The following is an 18695-nucleotide window of genomic DNA, read 5'->3' as shown; positions in this document are numbered from 1 at the left end:
GTGTGTGTGTGTGTGTGTGTGTGTGTGTGTGTGTGGGAGCGAGAGAGATAGACAGAGAGACAAAGACCACCTCTGTCAGTTCCCCCCTCCAGCATTAAGTTGTCCTTCTTGTCGCCACTGAATGAGCACCTAGTCACAGAGGAACTAATTAAGATGCCAAGTCCTATGACTGTACAGCTCTGCTGCTATTTGACATCTGCCCCATTTGCATTTGAGAGCCGTTTGAAGGCAGTAATTTAGCAGACAAATCCTTGTTTCTCAGCAGCACACCCACGTTAGCTCACCTACGGGCTTGGAAAAGACAGCTCCTCTCATCTTCGTCTTCAGGACCATAACCTCGTTTCCACAGGGCTTCGGCGAGAAGGGTGACAGAAAAATTTAAGATGCACGCACTTTCCAGCCCCCTTCTTTTTAACTTCACTTGGCACTGTAACGTTGATCTGCCTGATCAGTGCTGCCTGAAAAAGATAATCACTTTATCCCCATTGCAAACCGTGTTGTTATGAAAGGAAATGCTAAATATTACTTGTCTGGAGTCCAGCATCCTTTCCAGGCCTGCCACCTTCAACATTTCTTGGACCTGACAATTATTATCCTATTACACCACAGGTCCAAGGTTTCCATCGCAGTAGCTGAAGTTGTTTCCATTGTGCATGCAGAGCAGGCAGACAGCAGTAATGATGTGACATTCCCCTGCCTGCATACGCACAGCAGGCTAATGAGTGCACAAGCAATGTTGTTTCCATTCGCCCACCTTCAAAAAGACCACAAGTAGCTGAGGAGGTGGATTTAGCCTCCAAGGTCTCATGTTGTTGACAAAAAAAGAGGAGTATTCGTTCAACAATTTTATAGCAAAGTTGATGTGTTTAGGCTGCTTTGCAAATTAGTGGGAGCAAAGCATGTTCACACACCTCACCTTTGTTTTTCAGAGATGTATACAGTTGACTTTGACATTAAGATCATATATTTGAGACATTACTAATACATGCTCTTAATTTTGAATATTTCATATCAGAATGGTCAGAATATCCTCCGGTTAAACGCAGGCCATGACTAAAGCCTGGAACATCCTTCAGCGTCTGTGAACTGGCATGGGCGTTGCACGGAGGATTTTTCATTTGGCGTTTGCACAATTGTAGCTTCTGTTCCCTCCATGTTCCAAACCAATCAGCATTTGTTTGATGCAAAAGACCACAGGGATTTTGTTCACTTTAGCTCTTCTGGAACTAACCATGTTTACTTAGAAACCGAAATGTTGCATCCCTTCTCAAGGGTGTTTACATACTGTATATCTTCCAAGAATGTGCCAGGTGTCAATAATCTGCACTGACAGTGTTTAAAAAATAAACACTGGTGCTCACATGAGGTATTCAACCCCCTGATTATGGTCACCTGCCATGTCAAAAGACTGAAATGCAGGGATACATTTGGGTATCCAATATTCTGTCACTGGCTGTCGGCTACATAAGAAGTGGACGTAGTCACTCTGACGTCATCCGTTGGTTTGTGGGCCACGGTTTTGAAGCCTTGAGCTTTGCAAAACAAGACATTTTAGGGACACCAGAATGTTACAATTAACTTTCATGAACTGAGAACACACTGTGAAAGTGTTAAAGTTCTCAGACAAAAATGCGGACAACACCCAGACTGGACAACGTTGTGGTAGCAAACTGTCAATCAAAAGGTAGCAACGCCCTAGAGCATAACCTGCTTTATCCTCTATTTTACTCTAAATGAGACCATAATTTACTAAATGCTGTATTGAAGAAGACTTGAAACTAGCGTATTGAGACCATAAACTCATGTTTACAATGTTTGCTGAGGTAATAATTCAAGTGAGAATGAGGGTCATTTTGTTCATAGACGTATACAATCAGACTTCATACAGACAACAGTGTATGGTATTTGTTCTCTATTTATGCAGGGAAAGTCAGGCTGAGCAGTTTACAGTTGTAGCCTAAAACGAACAGTTACACTAAAAATAACAAAAGGTTACAAGAAGAGAATAACAGAAATGCAAACAGAAAGCAGCCACAGTGAAATGTAATAGGGCTATTATTAGAATTGGTCTTGAAATTCTGTAAAAAGGCTCTTGTTTTACAGAGAGGAGCCTGTTATATCAAGAGAATGCTGCATTATGGGTTGTTTGTAGCTTTAATTTTGCTAGATTTGCAAGTTTCTCTCCGTTCGTATACTCTGCTCTAAAGTGTGCAGAGTTAGTCAGCCCCAGATATGTCTAATAATCCCAGGCACTAGAGTTTCTGCTGGCTCATTTTTTACTGTTACAGAGGGGGAAAGGTGGAGAGGAAGGAAGAGCATCTCCCAATATTTTGCCTGCAGAAATGGGCCAGCAGATTTTCTGAGAGATCTTTGGTATGGTCCAGCATCTGTTGTTTTTCACACATTGTAGGTGTGTTCTCAACTCTGTTAATTACATTATGAAGGCTGGTTGCTTTTATTTTGAAGGTATGAGAAGAAAAAAAAGGAAGGTGGGTTTTGTTTAGCACCTGGGTGGGCGACAAGGCCACAAGGTTTGTCAAAATGTCCTTGTTGGTGTGAATGAGTGACTTTACAATGTAGGCCATTTTTTTGTAGTTTTGCAAAATTGGGTGAGTGTGAGCTAGCAGGGATGCTATGTTGGCTCACTGTAGCCTTTAGTAATTTCAGTCATGTTAACAAGCAATTAGCATTTCTTGGCTGTGCTACATGTAGTTTGAAGAAATGCTGTATCGTTACTGTGGAAGTGTGTATTGCATGAGCTACAGTAGCTTATATGGGGCGAAGCATGCTTGAATTGGATTGTTGGAGCTACATTTATGATTTTAAAAACTAGTTGAGTTTGTATAAACTGTTATGTTTTATGTTGATTGTAGTTTAAAAAATAAATAGGCACAGTGTAGCCTACTAGTAGCACCCTTTCATAGCTTGTCATTTTGTTAAGTTAACAGATGTTATCTTTTATTCTGTTTTCTTAGCTCTCATGGTGTGTTCATGTTTTTGGAGCTGCAGTATTATCAATAAGGCTTTTGGAGTAGACCCTCATTCAGCCGAGGATACTAAGAGCTATCATCAAGTGCCAAAGATAAGATGCCACTTTGTCAAATGTCATATGGGGATTACATGCCCCAAAACACAAGCCGAACATGTTGCAGGTAAGAGAAAACCTCCTTTTAGCTTCCAAAACTGTCTGTGAGTGTGGGACTTTGTGACTGAAAGCAAAATGAAGAAATAGCCTTTCTGGACACTCTCAAAAACTACAAGTGGGTGGCCAGCTCTGTTGAAAGCATATATTCTAACGATGGTTTAATGAAGAGCACAACTACCCAACACACAGCAGTAAGCTGGGTGCTAGCCAGGAATCGACCCAGCCGTAATTCACAGTTATATCAACTGGCTGTTTTGAAAGCCCCTGTGAACTTGGTATCGAGTAGGTATTTCTCTTCAACATTAAATATTCATGTCTAATAAGCAACAATCAAAGTTAAAGTTTTAAGAGACATCCTTGTTATTTAACAAGAGTAACTTAAGTTATTTAAGTAACTTAAGTGTGCTTGTTTTGCTAGTGATTTTAGACTACAGTTTTTTTTTTTTTATCTAGCACGGTTACTGGTTTTCTTTAGATATCAAACATCAGAGAGAGAGAGATTAGTCTCTCCTACTTTAAAATTACTTTTATAATAATAATAACAATAAAGACTAATTGTCTCAAATGTTGGAGCCAATACAGTTTAATCATATTGACTTTATAGGCAGATGAGACAGGTGCATTTCCACAAAGAGATCTAGCTTTCAGTGCATCTTAAGGTAAACATGACAGCGACACTATGAGGCCACAGGGGAGGGAGGGAGGGAGGGGGTGGTTGGCGGAGTGTGGGTGCGCACAGCTTGGCTTTGTTGCACGGGCACGGAAGCAGCGGTATAACCGATCACAGCTGCTGCCGTGGGGGAACTCGAGCTATTCCCGTCCCCCTTGGGTTGGTCACGTGTCCTCTGGGAGCGTTTAGTTTGGGCACCACGTTGGGAGAGAGGGAGAGAGAAGTAGCGCGCCCGTTGCGCACAGCCGAGTTGGAGAGCAACATCTTTAACAAGCGTTAATCCGGCGGCGAATCAACCAGATCGGTTTTGTTTTTGGGGCGTTGTCATAAACACTCCTCCGTGGTGTGTGAGATACACAGATCCGTCAGGCACCGACGCAGCGCGTGTGATCTCCTCAGTCACTGACTCGTCAAAAACTTCTGCGCTTACCAACTGTGGTTTCCACTGCGAGCGTCACATTGTTGCCAGCAACTGCTACAAGTCGACGAGTGGAGCTGTCCACGGCGAACTGAGGTAGGCTGCGCTTCTTTCCTGTGGGGTTAGAGGGACCAGACAGAGTAACGCGCGCTTTGGTCGAGTACAAACACTGTTGGCATGTGTGCACGGTGCGAGGATGTTGGATGTTGCAATGTGATCATCGACAGTTATCAACTGCGCACGAGTGAATGAAAATCTTTTCCCACTTGCACGGACACATGCAAGATGAGAAGAATGAGCGCGTGACTGATCTAGTGATCTTGTAAACGCCACGAGAGAGCAAAGGTGCCCTCGCAACTCTCTCGTATGTGCTGCGTCAGCATTACATCATGGACTCAATATGTATGCATTTAAATCTGGATTACATTGGGCCTACTGAGCCACGAGGTGAACTGTTAAGAGTGCTGAAACTACACTTAGTGTGACTGACAGTTTCTCTTTGGGGTCTGGATGATGTTGCTATTAGAAGGTTGCTTCGCTGAGTGAGATCTTTTCATGTGAGATCTTTTTATGGCAGGTTAAGCTGCATTAAATAATTTTGAGGTTTACTGAATGTATTTTCACATTTCCTGGAACCATCATTTCCGTCACAGTGTAGAAGTACTATAGGATCACAGAGACTGACCTGAGCTGACCAACCACGCCCCTGATGCCATCCAGAGCGACAGTCTGACATACAGTAGATACAGGAGGTGCTAAGCAATTTTGTTATTTATGTGGACTAGAAAAGACATTTTGAATCTTCAAAGACACAATTGGTGTGTTCAGTGTTATGAATGCATGTAGTTTTTTATTCTGTGTATGAAAAAACATAATGCTATAGTAGTACAACAGAGTGAAACACATCACCATGAACTCACTAACGAATATAATGGGATGCCACACAGTCCCCATCGGCATGTTGCCTCATTTTGTGGCTCTGACAGTGTGTCAGAGTGGTTATTGTGGAGACAGTGCTGCAGGTGACAGTGGAGGCACTGTGGCTTCAGAAAAGCAGAGTGTAAAATGTCAGTTCCACATCAATAATGCAGGACGCCAAAACAATGGGAGCAAGGCAGTGGGGTCCAGTGTTGGCCCCGTCTTGTCCCTTTCTCTCAATGTGCAGTTTGAAACTATTAGATAACAACAAATTATTTGTTCAAATAGATTATACTACAGACTAGATATCCTAATATAGCCCCAATAAAGCACCCGGTGTGCTTGAAACCAGCATTGAGAAAGCTATTATACTTTTAAAAAACTGGGTGGTTCACATCTTATAGAAAATGATTTATTTCCACTCTCTGTCTGTCTCTCATTCTCTTGTTGTTAAGGCATGATCACTGTGGTTAATGAGACAGGCCTCAGCGCATGGGGCCAAACCCTATCGGAGACAGCGCCGCTAGTTGAGTGAATACAGCTGACACCCTCATTCATCATGCATCTACAGGGTGCTGCCTGGCTGCTCTCGCAGTCTATCCATGCCTGCCCCTCTCTGTCTCTGTCTCACTACCCAGTTGCACTGTTGGATGATAATTATTAAGGCATTATGATGGCAAGCAGTGCTTTTTTTTCGAAGGGAAAAACGGCCTCAGCTACGTGCTGGGATGATTATAGCCGTGACAGAGGGTTGCCATTCTGTGATGTTGATTGTGCAGCTGCAACGATATCCAAGAATAGATGTGTACACCTACTGCACAGTGGTGTTAGCCGGCGGACTCTCTGCTGCTTGACGCGTGGTTATGCCTCTGAAATCCTACCTCTGCAAACCAAAATGATTTTAAGAAGGAAGTGCGGACTTCACTTTAAAGCAATAATAAGAGTGGTGTTTAAATGTGCTTATATTTTGCCATTTCCCCTCCCCCATATTTATAACCGTCAAAAAATGCCATATAAGCAACCATGCAATATTAAAATGTTAGAGATGTAACTTAACAGCCATGCATAATTGGTGCTCTCTTGATTTAAAATCAGTTAGCTAGGTCACAATATTACAGTATCGCGGCCCTCCTTTGACATTTGTTCTATGAAACACTGATGAGCAAGAGAGATTCTCACGTTGTAGAGATCGTTTACTCTGTTATTGAAAGCAGGAAGTGTCTTAATCCCAGTTTTGTTCCGACTGCCTGTCACTAGAGTTAATCTTTAAAAGATATTGGTCACGTTCTTTGTTTTCTTAGGGATGTTCTCTGTACATTTGAATCCCTTTATCCTCACAGATCACTTTGCCAGAAAGGACACCCATCACAGGGATGTTTTTTTTTATTCTGGGCTGTCTGCCAACGGCTGAAGCCAGCTTGGTTCTGAATGAGGCATTTCTTAAGAGGCAGCCTCTTGGCCATGCTTTCACAGGGAGCCTCTTGAAACAGCAGGGGGCTCGGCATGCGGTTTCAGCTTTGCTTAAGCTGGTAGAAGGATGAAACTCCAGCTTCCTGTGAAATGAGGATGTTGTGGACTGATTGGTTTTGTTTTGTATGATTTACTGAAATAGGTGCAACAACGGTGCACACGTGATGTATAGGCAGATATTCAAATTATTACGGGTCAAAAGTCATCGTTCTTCACACCAAAATCTTAGTGGTCACCCTGTCAATATGCGCAGGTGTGAAACCCCAGTTTGCTTTCCCCCAAACTCTGTGGTTGCATTTCTGTTACAGCAAATGTTCTTACTTTTGAAGAATGTAAATTTGTAACAGTACGCAGAGCATCCTTTGTACCTCCCCGCATCATGTTCCGCCTCAACATCCATTTCATACATCAGATTATGCAGGCAACAAAAATACAATTTCTTTGTGAATTAACTCCTTATGTCATCTCAACATTTTGCTTTTAGGCGTATAACAAATACAATAAAATTTGTTTGCAGAGTCATGGGTTGCTCCTTTGTCGGTCAGATCAGATCTGTTGCCGTCTTCAAATCTCTCCCTCTTTGTTATTCAGCACACTGCATTGAACAGGGATCAAAGTAAAAACGCCAAAAGCCAAATTAATTTCTTGACTCAACTGAACACATTTTTTACAGCCTTCCTGCAATACCACCTCTTATTTAACACTGGCTGTGTTTATTTAAGGATGTGCCAGGTACATTCATACCTGCTTGCACCTGTTGACCCCGGAATGAGTGTGTGTGGGTGTGTGTGTCTGTAGATACGTTTCTTATCTCAAAGGTTGAAATTATGACAGTGTGACAGAATAGCCTCGGGGTCGGCAGGCTGACACTGTCTTCAACAGCATCACAAGGACCTCTGCTAGGAACACATCACAGCCTCCGGTCGACACCGCAGTGGTTTGCCTTGCCACTCATCGGGGGTTTAATATTCAATTATGAGGGTCATTTAGTTCAAGCTGTGTTGGATTGCTTGTGGGACAGCCCCGCTGATTGATGAGAGGGCATCTCGGCTCAACAAGCTGCCAGTTTGCCCCTGAAGGAGGAAGAAACCAGGCAGATGGCTTGTGGGGGTGTTTTTACTGACGTGGCAAGAGTTTCTTGTAGTTTTGCCTTATTAGTCGTATAAACAGTAACAGGAGTGCAACAGTGAGTCAGTGCTTCAATCAGATCAAGCTTTTTTTAAAGTGGCAATCCCTTAAGATTTCAGTCCTGGTTTAGGTCCCAGAATGCTGGGGGCAGCAGAACAAACAATTGTTGTTTTAATAAAGAAATCCGGACATAATTGGCTTTTTTTCCATCATTCTGTGACCAACTGTGATCTAATTTTATGCTGCACACGGCACAATTCTGCAAAAGTGAAAATACATGGTTACCTAGCTGAAAGGTTTGAGGTGTGCAGGCTGTCGCCTCACTGTGGCTGAAAGTGACCTTTTGTTTTATTTTGTAGAAGCATTTTGATCAATGATAAGGTCAACGTGAAGCTCACTGACAAACCCATCGCATTTTGTGACTTCTTCAAAATTAAAGTCAACTCCTGTTTCACCAGTAACTTGCTTGTAATGTCGAGCTGCTGCAGTAGGAAATGTTGACTTTGCATTAGCAGTAACTTAAGACACCTATTACTCACTATTGTGTTACCTTTATTTGGCGATAGATGGGGACATTTATTTAATTAAAATCTTCAAGATTGACACTTTTTTTACATGCATAGTGAAATCATGAACCCCCTTTTTTTTCCTTGGAAGTAATGCAATTAACATGCATTGAAGTGTGTGCAGTATGGTCTGATTTTATACACAAATGAGGCATCAAGGGCGAATGTGTAAAGGAGTTCTTTCAAAATGCCTGCGGACGGGTAACATGACAGTGTCATCCCACTGCATTTCAGTTTGTTTCTGTAACAGTCTGTCAAACTGTCACATGCAGCTGAGTCCGGAGGAGTGCAGGTTTTACAGTGTTGTGCTGACAAACAAGCAGACAGATAAAGAGGCGGAGAGGGAGAACCGTGAGGGGAGAGCAGCTCCTCCTCTGTCATCTCATGGCAGATAAGATTCTTGGGCAGTCAGGTATTCGGACCTTGCCGGTGGGCCGTTTCTTGGCTGAAAGCGGGACCAAGCTGTCGGTCAGCTTAGCGCTGTGAGCCATTGGTGGGAGTGCAGTCCTGTCCTCGGGCGGGGGACAGCCGTTAGACAGATCCCCATATCCCCCAACACACAGGCACGCATGCAACCCCCACTGAAGAATGAAGGGGCGAGATCAAGCCAGGTCATGGGAGGCTCTTTTCAAATAAATTCCTCCTTCGGGAGACTGCTGCCTCCTCTGTGCCCTTCATGCACATGTGCATGTATTTACCCTCGAACACACACTCAGTTCGCTCTGAAGACAGACAGCAAAAACACTGACTAACTGCTTGCCATCCAGTGTTTATGGGTCACTGATTCTACACTGGCCTGTAGCTGCTGTGTGTTACAGAAAAATACTTTAAAGTGCAATTTTTAAAGATTAAGCTATATTTCATATCAAAAGGTGCAATCGTCATACACAACACCAAATAAAATAAAACATATACATCATACAATCTTTTCAAACATATATTTTTAGTATTAATATTAAATAAATGGTATACCAGTATGTGTAACTTCACTATGGTGCCATTCTCATTATCTGGGTTTCTGTTGTTCTTGTCAGAACGAACTAAATGACACAAAGTCGCGCACCATGATGGCAGATTGCATGACCAAGGCGACATGTCCTGCATTTACAGCGGGGAAGGTGAAGCACTGTATAGATGAGTGATCCAACACGGGGGCAGAGATGTTGACTGCGTGAAATAACCCTAAAGCAAAACTGCTATGATAAATACCCTGTGGCCTTCAGCTGCTATTTAAGAAATGAAAAGGTTTCATTCCAAACTGCTTCTGTACCTGAAGATTGCTTTACTAAATTCTCCAAGAAGGCTGTTTATCCTCTCCTTTTGGAACGGCAGGGTTTTGTAGGCAAATGTCCTTTTTAAAGCTTTAGATTTAAATGTTCCATAGTGTGTTGATGCATTCTTCCTCTGACATGCACAGATTTGGAACAAGCCTTTAATTTAACCTGAGCTTGATCCAATCTTTACAGCCTACATTTACTTCAACCAGTCTTCTTCTTCAGTTCAATTTGTCTGTGAAATCATCACCCATGTATGGCACGATGTATGTGAAAGGCTTGGTTTTTAATTTCGTCCTGCATCCCTGGAAGAACGAAGTTAATCGATTCAAAGCTATTTATTTAAAAAGATGAAATGCTTTAAAGTACTCTTCTCTTGCCATGCAATGATATCTTAGCACCTGATGATCACATACTGTATCATTGGCTTTCTGGAGAGGGTGGAGACGCTATAGTAGTTTAAGTAGGAGCTAAATGGAATATGACAGCGTCCTCTGGTTGTCCTCTCCTCTCACTGTGTCTCTGACCTCTGCTGCCAAACCGCAACGTAAGGATTTCCATATACATGCATGAACTATACTCAATTCCCCTTCCTGCTCCTCTCTCCTCATCCCCTCCGCCTTTCCTGCTAATTGTGTACCTCTTTCTTTTTCATACAATTCGACACACACAGACACACCCTGCCTACAAACATGATCCAAATCTTTCCTTTGTACTTTCTAATCATCTCCCTAGCAGGCCCTATCCGTTCTCCACGCACTGTTGCCAGTTTCCAGCCAGATTATCTGTTACGTCTCCTCTGCTGTGTTGATAGGAATGTTAATTATTGGGTTTATAGAGAGAAGAAACAATTTGTCACAAGCATACGGTGCTAAATTAGAAGGTCACGTCTGTTTTTTTCAGTGACCCGCGCTAATTGCTTAACCTCAGCCTATTCAGCTGCCAGAACAGCTGACCGACCGATCTCTCCCATTTAACTGACACTCCTCTGAATCCCCCAGAGGCGGCTCTAATCGACATGTCTCGTGAATTTACACTGATGAATAGTTCCCTGTGTTCAATAGTTTGTCTGAATATTGAGCCATAAGTAAGATGATAAACTGGGCTGTTACGTGCCATACAATTGCGATCTGCTATCTGAGTCCTCTGTATAGTCTGCATTCCACGTAATCAGATGATTATACTTGCATGATTATAGTTGCACACATGCATTTAGAGGGACTCTCACATTCCTTGTTAACCGCGTTGTAATTTCCCACACCATTTTGAGATGTGAAGATGCTCGTTACAATCATACATTGGTGCTCCAAAATGTTTGGAGTGCACAGCATTCATGAATTGTCAGGCAAGCTTGATTGGCAGAACCAAAGACAAGTCATTGTGTGTGTGATTATTGGTTTTATTATTGTATTACCACGCAGATTTTGCATGGGTGGCAATTTGGCATGGCGTGACTTGCTGACAGAAATAGAGCTTTTACTTTTAAAATGTGGGGCAAGAGAGTCCTCCTCCCCCAAACCTGATGTGACATCTTTTCACACTTCTGCCAGACTCAACATGAGAGTGCTGAAAGCTTTCATGCTAAGCTGCAGGATCATATGACCAAGTCAGCTACAGTAACTCCATACAACTCAAAAGGACTCGAGGGCTGTACTACTGAGATTATCGCTTTTATTTTAAGAACCCCCTGGCCCTGGAATTAAAGAGTTGACTTCTTGATCAGAAATAAGTAAGGCAGGGGAAAAGTGAAGATGGGGGAAGGCAAAGTTTCTTGAAAGAAATATTGGATCCAAAACGTTGATCAATGTTTAAATCTTTCGAATTGATTGAAAGTTATAAATGAAAGATGACAGTACTTTATAGAGAGGATATAAGGAGGATCTTGTGAACTCACTGCCCATCACCTCAGACTGGTCAAGGTCAGCTGTGGTCATACACGCAGGCTTTGACAGTGATCTGTTCTCAGAGGCTGGACAAGCTGCAGCATTCTGGCCCTCCTCCTCCTCCACAGTTTTATTTTCACACACACAATAAAGACTCATACTGTTGCATCATTTTCAGATCATATGGTTAAATTCCTCGACCGATGAGAGAGGAAACCTATCCTTAGAAAACCCTAACAGAAGCAATCTTGCATAGCCTGTGCAGGCTAAGCATCCTGGGAAAATGCATGCAGCCCACACCCCGCCTCCCTACCTCATCACTACCACCCCTCCGGCAGTTGAGTTGAGGATGAGATCTAAGATAAAAAACACTTTCATTCTGGCAGTGTGTGTGTTTGGCTGTCAGAAATATGCCATACATCACTCTGAATGTGGCTGGGTGTTTGTCTTTCATATGTGCTGAAGTATTAAACTATGATGATGATGATGATGATTTTGTTTCAATGGGCCGAGATAATAAAGTGGAGCCTTTATGTTAAAATTGTATTGCAGCACCATGGACTGTGTGGCTACATAATCTCACCCTTTACACATTCACATCTGAGTGCAGAGATCCAAGTGGATTGGTTAAAGGCTATTTTCCTTGTGATATCCTTTGATATCCATATAGATTTTACACCTCCCCGTTCATCTCCTCTCCTGCAGGCAGTGTGACTAAAAAAAGCTCAATTTTGGGTTTGAACTACATTTTTTACTGGATACTTCTGTGGACATTTTTGACAAAAAATATTGCATTGGCATCTGACACATTTGTTCTTTATGTGATTGCTGCATCATTCTGGTACTTGACTTTAATCGTGTTCTTGTTGGCTGGATCCATATATTCCAGATTAGAGCAATTAAATATAGCCAGAAACAGTCACAACATATTGGATTAGTCATTCACTTACTCCTCATAGTGATTTTATACTGACTCTCTTTTAAGACACAATTCACATAATGTATGCCTGGAGCAACTCTTTGTAATTTGCACAAAATTCAACAATTGATTATTTTTATTATTGATTAATCTGTCAATTATTTGCCAGGTTAATTGAATCCTTGAGTCTTTGAAATTGATGTATTGTTTCATCAATAAAATATCATAAAATGTTGACTATTGTCAATCAATTGTCCAAAATGTATTTAATTTACAATGATATAAAGGCAGCACATTTTACCATTTGATAAAGGGACACCTGTAGTACACAGCAGGATCCTTCGCCTTATGAAGTACAGATTTTTTTTCTTTCAGAAATGTTTTTCAGTGGTAGAGCGGGTCGTCCTTCAATCATAGGATTGGTGTGAATGGGTGTGAATGGGTTAATGACATGTAGCGTTAAAGCGCCTTGAGTCCGAAGACTAGAAAAGCGCTTTACAAGTACAAGTCCATTTACCACAAGAGGAAGTACTTAATGTACTAGTTTGTATTAGTTTGCGCTCTTGTAAAAATAATTCTTGCCCAGCCATGGTTTCATTTTTGAGAAACCCAATCTGAATTTTAATTTCTGTTATTGCGGGACTTCTAACCGCATTAAGCCTTCAATTCTGCTGGACAGCGAGTCTATTTAGAATGACGGCAATTGAAAGGGAAGCGGACAGCATATCGAGCAAGAGTTTCTCTTGTCTTCCCCAAGGGATCCTGTCTGCTCACTTCAAATGGAGCCTGCCATGCAGTATCTGGCCCCTCTCTGCCTTGTAATTAGATCCTTACTGCTTTGCATTAAAGTGCAGCCCAGAGGCAGCACGGTCTCTCTGTCCCCTCTCGGAGTACTGGTGGTACATTTCTCACAGACTGATGAGGCTTCACTTGTCAGTAGTGTTCCGCAACTGGTCATGTTTCACTTTCCTCCAGAGAGTTGGATGAGAATATCGATACCACTCTTGTCTCTATGATAAATATTCAGCCTGCCCCCTCTTAATAGATTAGTGGACGAATCGGTTGTTTTTGTCTTAATTGACTAAGTATTTAGTCGATTAGTCATTTTTTCTTCTTTTTTTTCTGTTGAATGACTTATTTCCAAGAAACTAATTACCATCTCTGGTAAACCGAAGATGTAAAATGGTGTCTTTGTGTGATTCTTTGTGGAGCAGCTCAGTTTTACAGATCTGTCAATTAAATCAACTAATCGATCAGTCAACAAAATTGGATGAGTGTCAGTCAACTAAGAATTTCTTTGGTCGATGGTAAACATGAAACTCTTGTCGGCAGCTGGTTAGCTTAGCACAAAGACTGGAAACGGGGAAACAACAGCCTGGCTCTGTCAAATGGCAACACATCTTTCTTATCGGCTCAAATACTACATTATTTCCAATTAGTTTCATTCATACAAGGACGTATTTGTAAAGACGACAAAGTTCACTTTTATGGGGTGTTATGTGCCTGACTGTTTCTTGCCAGCTTTAGAGGTTCTGGTAGGTGGATTCTGTTATAAAGCCAGGCTAGCTGTGTCCCCCTGTTTTCATTCTTTATGCTAACTAAGCTAGCAGACAGTCTCTTGGCTGTAGCTAATTTATTTATATATATATATATATATAATTAATATATATATATTAGTACAAAAGTGAATAAGCATTAATCCAAAATATTCCAATAAGTCCAGAGGATTGGCCATCTATAGTGAATCAAGCTTTCTTTGGGTAGAGGAGACATTTGGGGTGACTGAGGAGGATTTTGTAACAGTGACCATGTCTGGCTCTGATATTTGCCTAGATTAATTAATTATGAAAAAATAATTAAGTGAAACTGCTCACATCAAAGAGAAATGGCCCTCTGAGGGAACATGGAGTGTTGATTCCTTTTGCTCGGCAACTATCCAACAGATTTAGCTAGCTGTCCTTAGGTAACAATGGGGATAACACTGCTGGAAAATAAACCTAGCCGGAGAGAATTATAGGCTGTTCTACTCCCGAGGAAGAGGATGAGGAGCCCATTCCAAAGTCATATATATTACTCAAGTTACTGCCATCTCGGTGCTCAAGTAACAAAAGATCAAACACGAAACAACAACTATGCAACACCGTTAAACTGGAAGAGTCCTCGTTTATTTCTCCAAGGTGTTTTGGCATCAGGGTGATTTACAGAATCTGTAAAAAACATAGTTTTTAAATTTTAAAAATACAGCCAAATGTTTATCTGTGTTCTAAAATTACAACCCGTCGTTCTTGAGAACCAAATGGTGAAATGAGTCTCTTGTTACAAAAGACTTAACAGAATTTCAATACGTATCAAGGTGAATCAACCTGAATGGATCAAAACACATTTCCCTCCCGCTACTTTCTTCTCCTGTAATAGCTTGTAGTCTCCCTTGTCATATGAAATGTTGATGTAATACTCGGATAATGTTTGCCCACATTTCCTCACCAGCCTCTCTTTGAAGCATGTGTTTGTCTCAGCTTCTTGCAGTGACAGTTTGAAATATCCCCTGGTGTGATGAGTTACTTTTATTCTTGAATTAGGGTAGCGTTCTTGTGTTCACTGCCAGCCCACTAGAGATGTAGGGGGCCTCATTTCAGAAACTTTCAGAAAAGTCTAATTTGAGGATTACATGTAGGATTGTTTTGTATTACAGAAACGTGCTTCCTAACTGCATTTAGGATAAAAATCCTATCTTATCTAAGGATGGGAATTTAGCTATTACAGAACTGTCCTAACTTTGGGATTTCTCAAGTTCGGAATGGTGAGGATGGCGTAGAGCCTGTCCTATATTCAAAAGAACTGCCAATCAGGTCTGGAGGGCAATGACAATGAAGATGAGAAACAACATGAGTTAACATAGGATAGAGGGTCTGAGATAGGAGAGGACACAGCCATGAGTTTGGGAAGTGCTTCTGTAATCTAGGAAACTTAAGATTGGACAAGCAGTTAAGATATGTTTGTGTAATGAGGCCCCTATTCTCTATCTCTCTCACAGAACTCTCCTGACAAGAGAGATGCTAATAAGTAATGGCACTTTTTGAAATCTCTTTCAAGATGCTCTAGGAAACTGCACAAAGGGGGGGAAAGGAAGAACATAAAATGGCTTGGAGCTTACAGCATGAAACAAAAATTCAGCCAGAGAATCAGATGGGAGTTTTTTAAGCTATAGAGAATCAGGTTTCATTATAAGATCCACCAAAGCAACTCTGTGACCCATTTTGGGTCTCCTGATTTAAGAGACACTAATGAAAGGCTTTTTTTTAATTATGAGGCCATAGCTAAATCCTGGAGGGACTGATGAAGAAGAGCGGAGTAGACACGGGAGAGGGATGCAGGGGCAACACTGAGAGGAAGACAGATAGGGAGTAAGGGACAGTTTGGTGTGCAGTGGGCGCCCCCATAAGCTCAATATCCTCAGCAGCAATTACGCTGTATACACACCCACAGACATGCAAAGCCGTGGCCTTTTTACTCCTAAGTAGAGGCCTGCTTCATACTGGATTTTGCAGGACACGGCTCCTCTCACCCGCAGTATATTGAATTTCAGTAGCAACAGCAACAACAGCTCCTATATCATTGCTGTTCCCTCCTGCAGTGCAACAGAACAGAACGTGGCACGTTATCGGTTTCTCTGTCAGGGCTGTGAATTTTCTTTTTACTGCTCCAGGTGAAATGTTTATGTCACTCTTCTGTGTAACAAACCAGTGTACGTGTGCATGCTTGTGTGCGAGTGCAGCATCAGAGGAAGTGTTCTGTTTGGACGCGTGGCTCTGAAATGTAGGTTGATGGGAACATTCCCGTCACGGTGATGGAAATATTTGAATGATTAGGAGTATCTGACAGTACCATGTCCAGATGTAATTGAAATGGATTTTTTTCTTGGTCTCTAGTGCAGCAAGACATCTTTCCTCAGTCTCATGGTGTTTTTTTCTCCTTTACCTTTTTTTTAATCAGTGGTTTTTTGCTTCTTTTTTTGTTTTGTTTACTCCGGACAGTAATGAAGTAAACTGAATAGATTTAGCTGCTCTCTATTGCTGGTTTATTCAGTCATGCAACATACAAATCAAATTCAAGTTCATCAAATTTTTTCATATTTGCTACTCTTAACTCTTGTTGTAGCATCTTTTTCGAATGAGATTAAGTACAAATTTATCAACTAATGTGAGATGTCATTACACATTTGACTAATCTTCCATTTAATGAAGACGGCTCTAAAATATTTAAACAACGGCCATAACTAATCTAAATAAATTATCAGTTTAATTATCATTACCACACACGGATCAAATAGCAAGATGTGATTACTGACATAATGAATATGATTTTTTTCATAAATGATTATGTTATAAATCATTTACTAATATGTTGTTGTTAACTGTTTGTGATAATCTCTTATGAGAACGGCAGATGGCTCGCTCTTTAAAGTCATTACATTGAGAATATAACGTGTACAACTGTTTCACACTTCATGAGTCTGGCGTCTGCTCTCATAAAGGAGCCCTAGATCTGTTGTTAAGCAATACGGAAATGAAGACTTTTAAAGAAAACTATTTAAATGGCATTTATTAATTAATGTCGGCTTCTGTAATGTGTTGCATGGAAAAGGCTTTACGTTAGAAACAGTGTCCTGTCCGTGGCATAACCACAGCTGGAATATCACGTGCGTGTGTGTTTTCCAGGAGACACTAGATGGCACTATGGATATATAATCCTTGGGAAATCTTGGGTCCTTTTTCAGCGTCTCTCTCTCTCTCTCTCTCTCTCTCACTCATGCACACAAAATGACAAACATGACTTTAGTTGTGTCATATAAAGAGGACAATTAGATATGTTTTATAAAGGGAAATTAGAATCTGTAAGCGTGTGTGTGTGTGTGTTTTGCTCTGGAATGTGCTGAAAATAAACATGTGTTGCTGGCTTAGTTCTGTAAAACGTCATCATACTTTCATTCTAATAAAACAGTAACACTTATATTAGATGTTTGACTTTAGCAACAACAAGAGCTTTGGAAATTGTACCTGGTTGTGACATTACCAAAAGTGGGCTTGTGTGTACTTGCTAAGGGTTCATTTCGTCAAATGTGTTTGTGTCTGTGCCCAATCCCTCGAAGCAGATTGTTCCTCAGCTGAGGACCGTGCCTCATAAACATGCATTTTGTATCATGCACTTAATCTGCTCCATGTTTGGGGATTAGCCTTCCCGTCCACACAGAGAGGATGCTCTCTCCTCTCCATATCTAATCGCATTTACTCTCTCATGTATTTCCGTCTCTCCTGTGTTTTCCTCTCCTCTTTTGCATATACATCTCACTTTCATCCCCAGTTCTATCCTCATCCTTTGCCCCTCTCTCTTCTTCTATTCCCTATTTCCCTCCTCTCCTCTCTCCCATATGGTTCCCTTCAGTAATAATCAATGCAATCTAGCAGGCCCTGCCGTGATGCAGCTGTAAGCGTTTCGAGCTTCAATGTGTCAGGAAAAGAAATGACCATTTTTATTTATTGTTTTGCAAAATGCAGAAAAAAAATCTGTCGGATGAGCAATTTTGCTGGAATATGAAAGAAATGTGCATCTTTGGTTGGCTGATGGAATATTTTTCAGATCGTCACTGACTTGTGGTCAGAAGCTTTTGATTGCATCGGTCTAGCCTGAAAATATGGGATGAGATATCAGAAAAATGTACACATTGATTTGAACCATTGATATGTGAACTTGAAATACGTGGCCTGCTGTTAGGACAGGCAACAACACGTGATCACAACAGTAACCACAATGGCTGCCATCGTGTGGCTGTATTTTTCGTTTCATAAGTAATAAAGCAAAATAGGTTTTTGGGAGTGTTGGAAGCGTCAACGCCACAAACTTGATAAAACACCTGCTTGAATATCAGAGGAATATGATGAACTTGTTCAAGTGTGATGTTAATGCCGAAGCAACATTGTTGGAATTATTAAGTGTAAGTAACGTCCTCCAGACAGCAATAAAACAAAACTGATAATAGAGGAAATTGAGGAATTCATTACGGATGACCAACTGGATGAAAATGTTGTGTTTGAACTCTTAATTGAACATCTCAAGCCTCGCAACGCGCTGCCCAACCATCTGCTCACTCTAGTCGGTGGATTTCTTTTCAAACACTTGAAGAAAATTATGCTAATTTAAACAGCTGGCCAAGGAGGATGCCTTCTAGTATTACACACCGGTTTGTACCTGTGCAGTATGCAGTGTGCTATTGCTGAGAACTGGCAACAACATACAGCTCTATAGT

At 41.3% G+C, this 18695-nt stretch overlaps 1 protein-coding gene across 2 annotated transcripts in view; it reads left to right on the top strand.

Moving 5' to 3' along the window:
* Positions 1 to 3916: 3916 nt before the first annotated feature.
* mid2 (midline 2) overlaps positions 3917 to 18695 on the top strand; it is a 132332-nt gene continuing 117553 nt past the window's right edge. For both annotated transcript variants that reach the window (XM_031862711.1, XM_031862709.1), the window contains exon 1: positions 3917 to 4329. The gene's annotated coding sequence lies outside the window, so the exon portion shown is untranslated. The remainder of the gene's footprint in view (positions 4330 to 18695) is intronic.

Source organism: Anarrhichthys ocellatus, unplaced genomic scaffold, assembly GCF_004355925.1.
Source record: "Anarrhichthys ocellatus isolate YVR2014 unplaced genomic scaffold, GSC_Weel_1.0 scaffold27, whole genome shotgun sequence".
Taxonomy (NCBI): Eukaryota; Metazoa; Chordata; class Actinopteri; order Perciformes; family Anarhichadidae; genus Anarrhichthys; species Anarrhichthys ocellatus.
The sequence above is the reverse complement of the archived record's forward strand: the minus strand, read 5'-3'. Positions and strand labels throughout refer to the sequence as shown.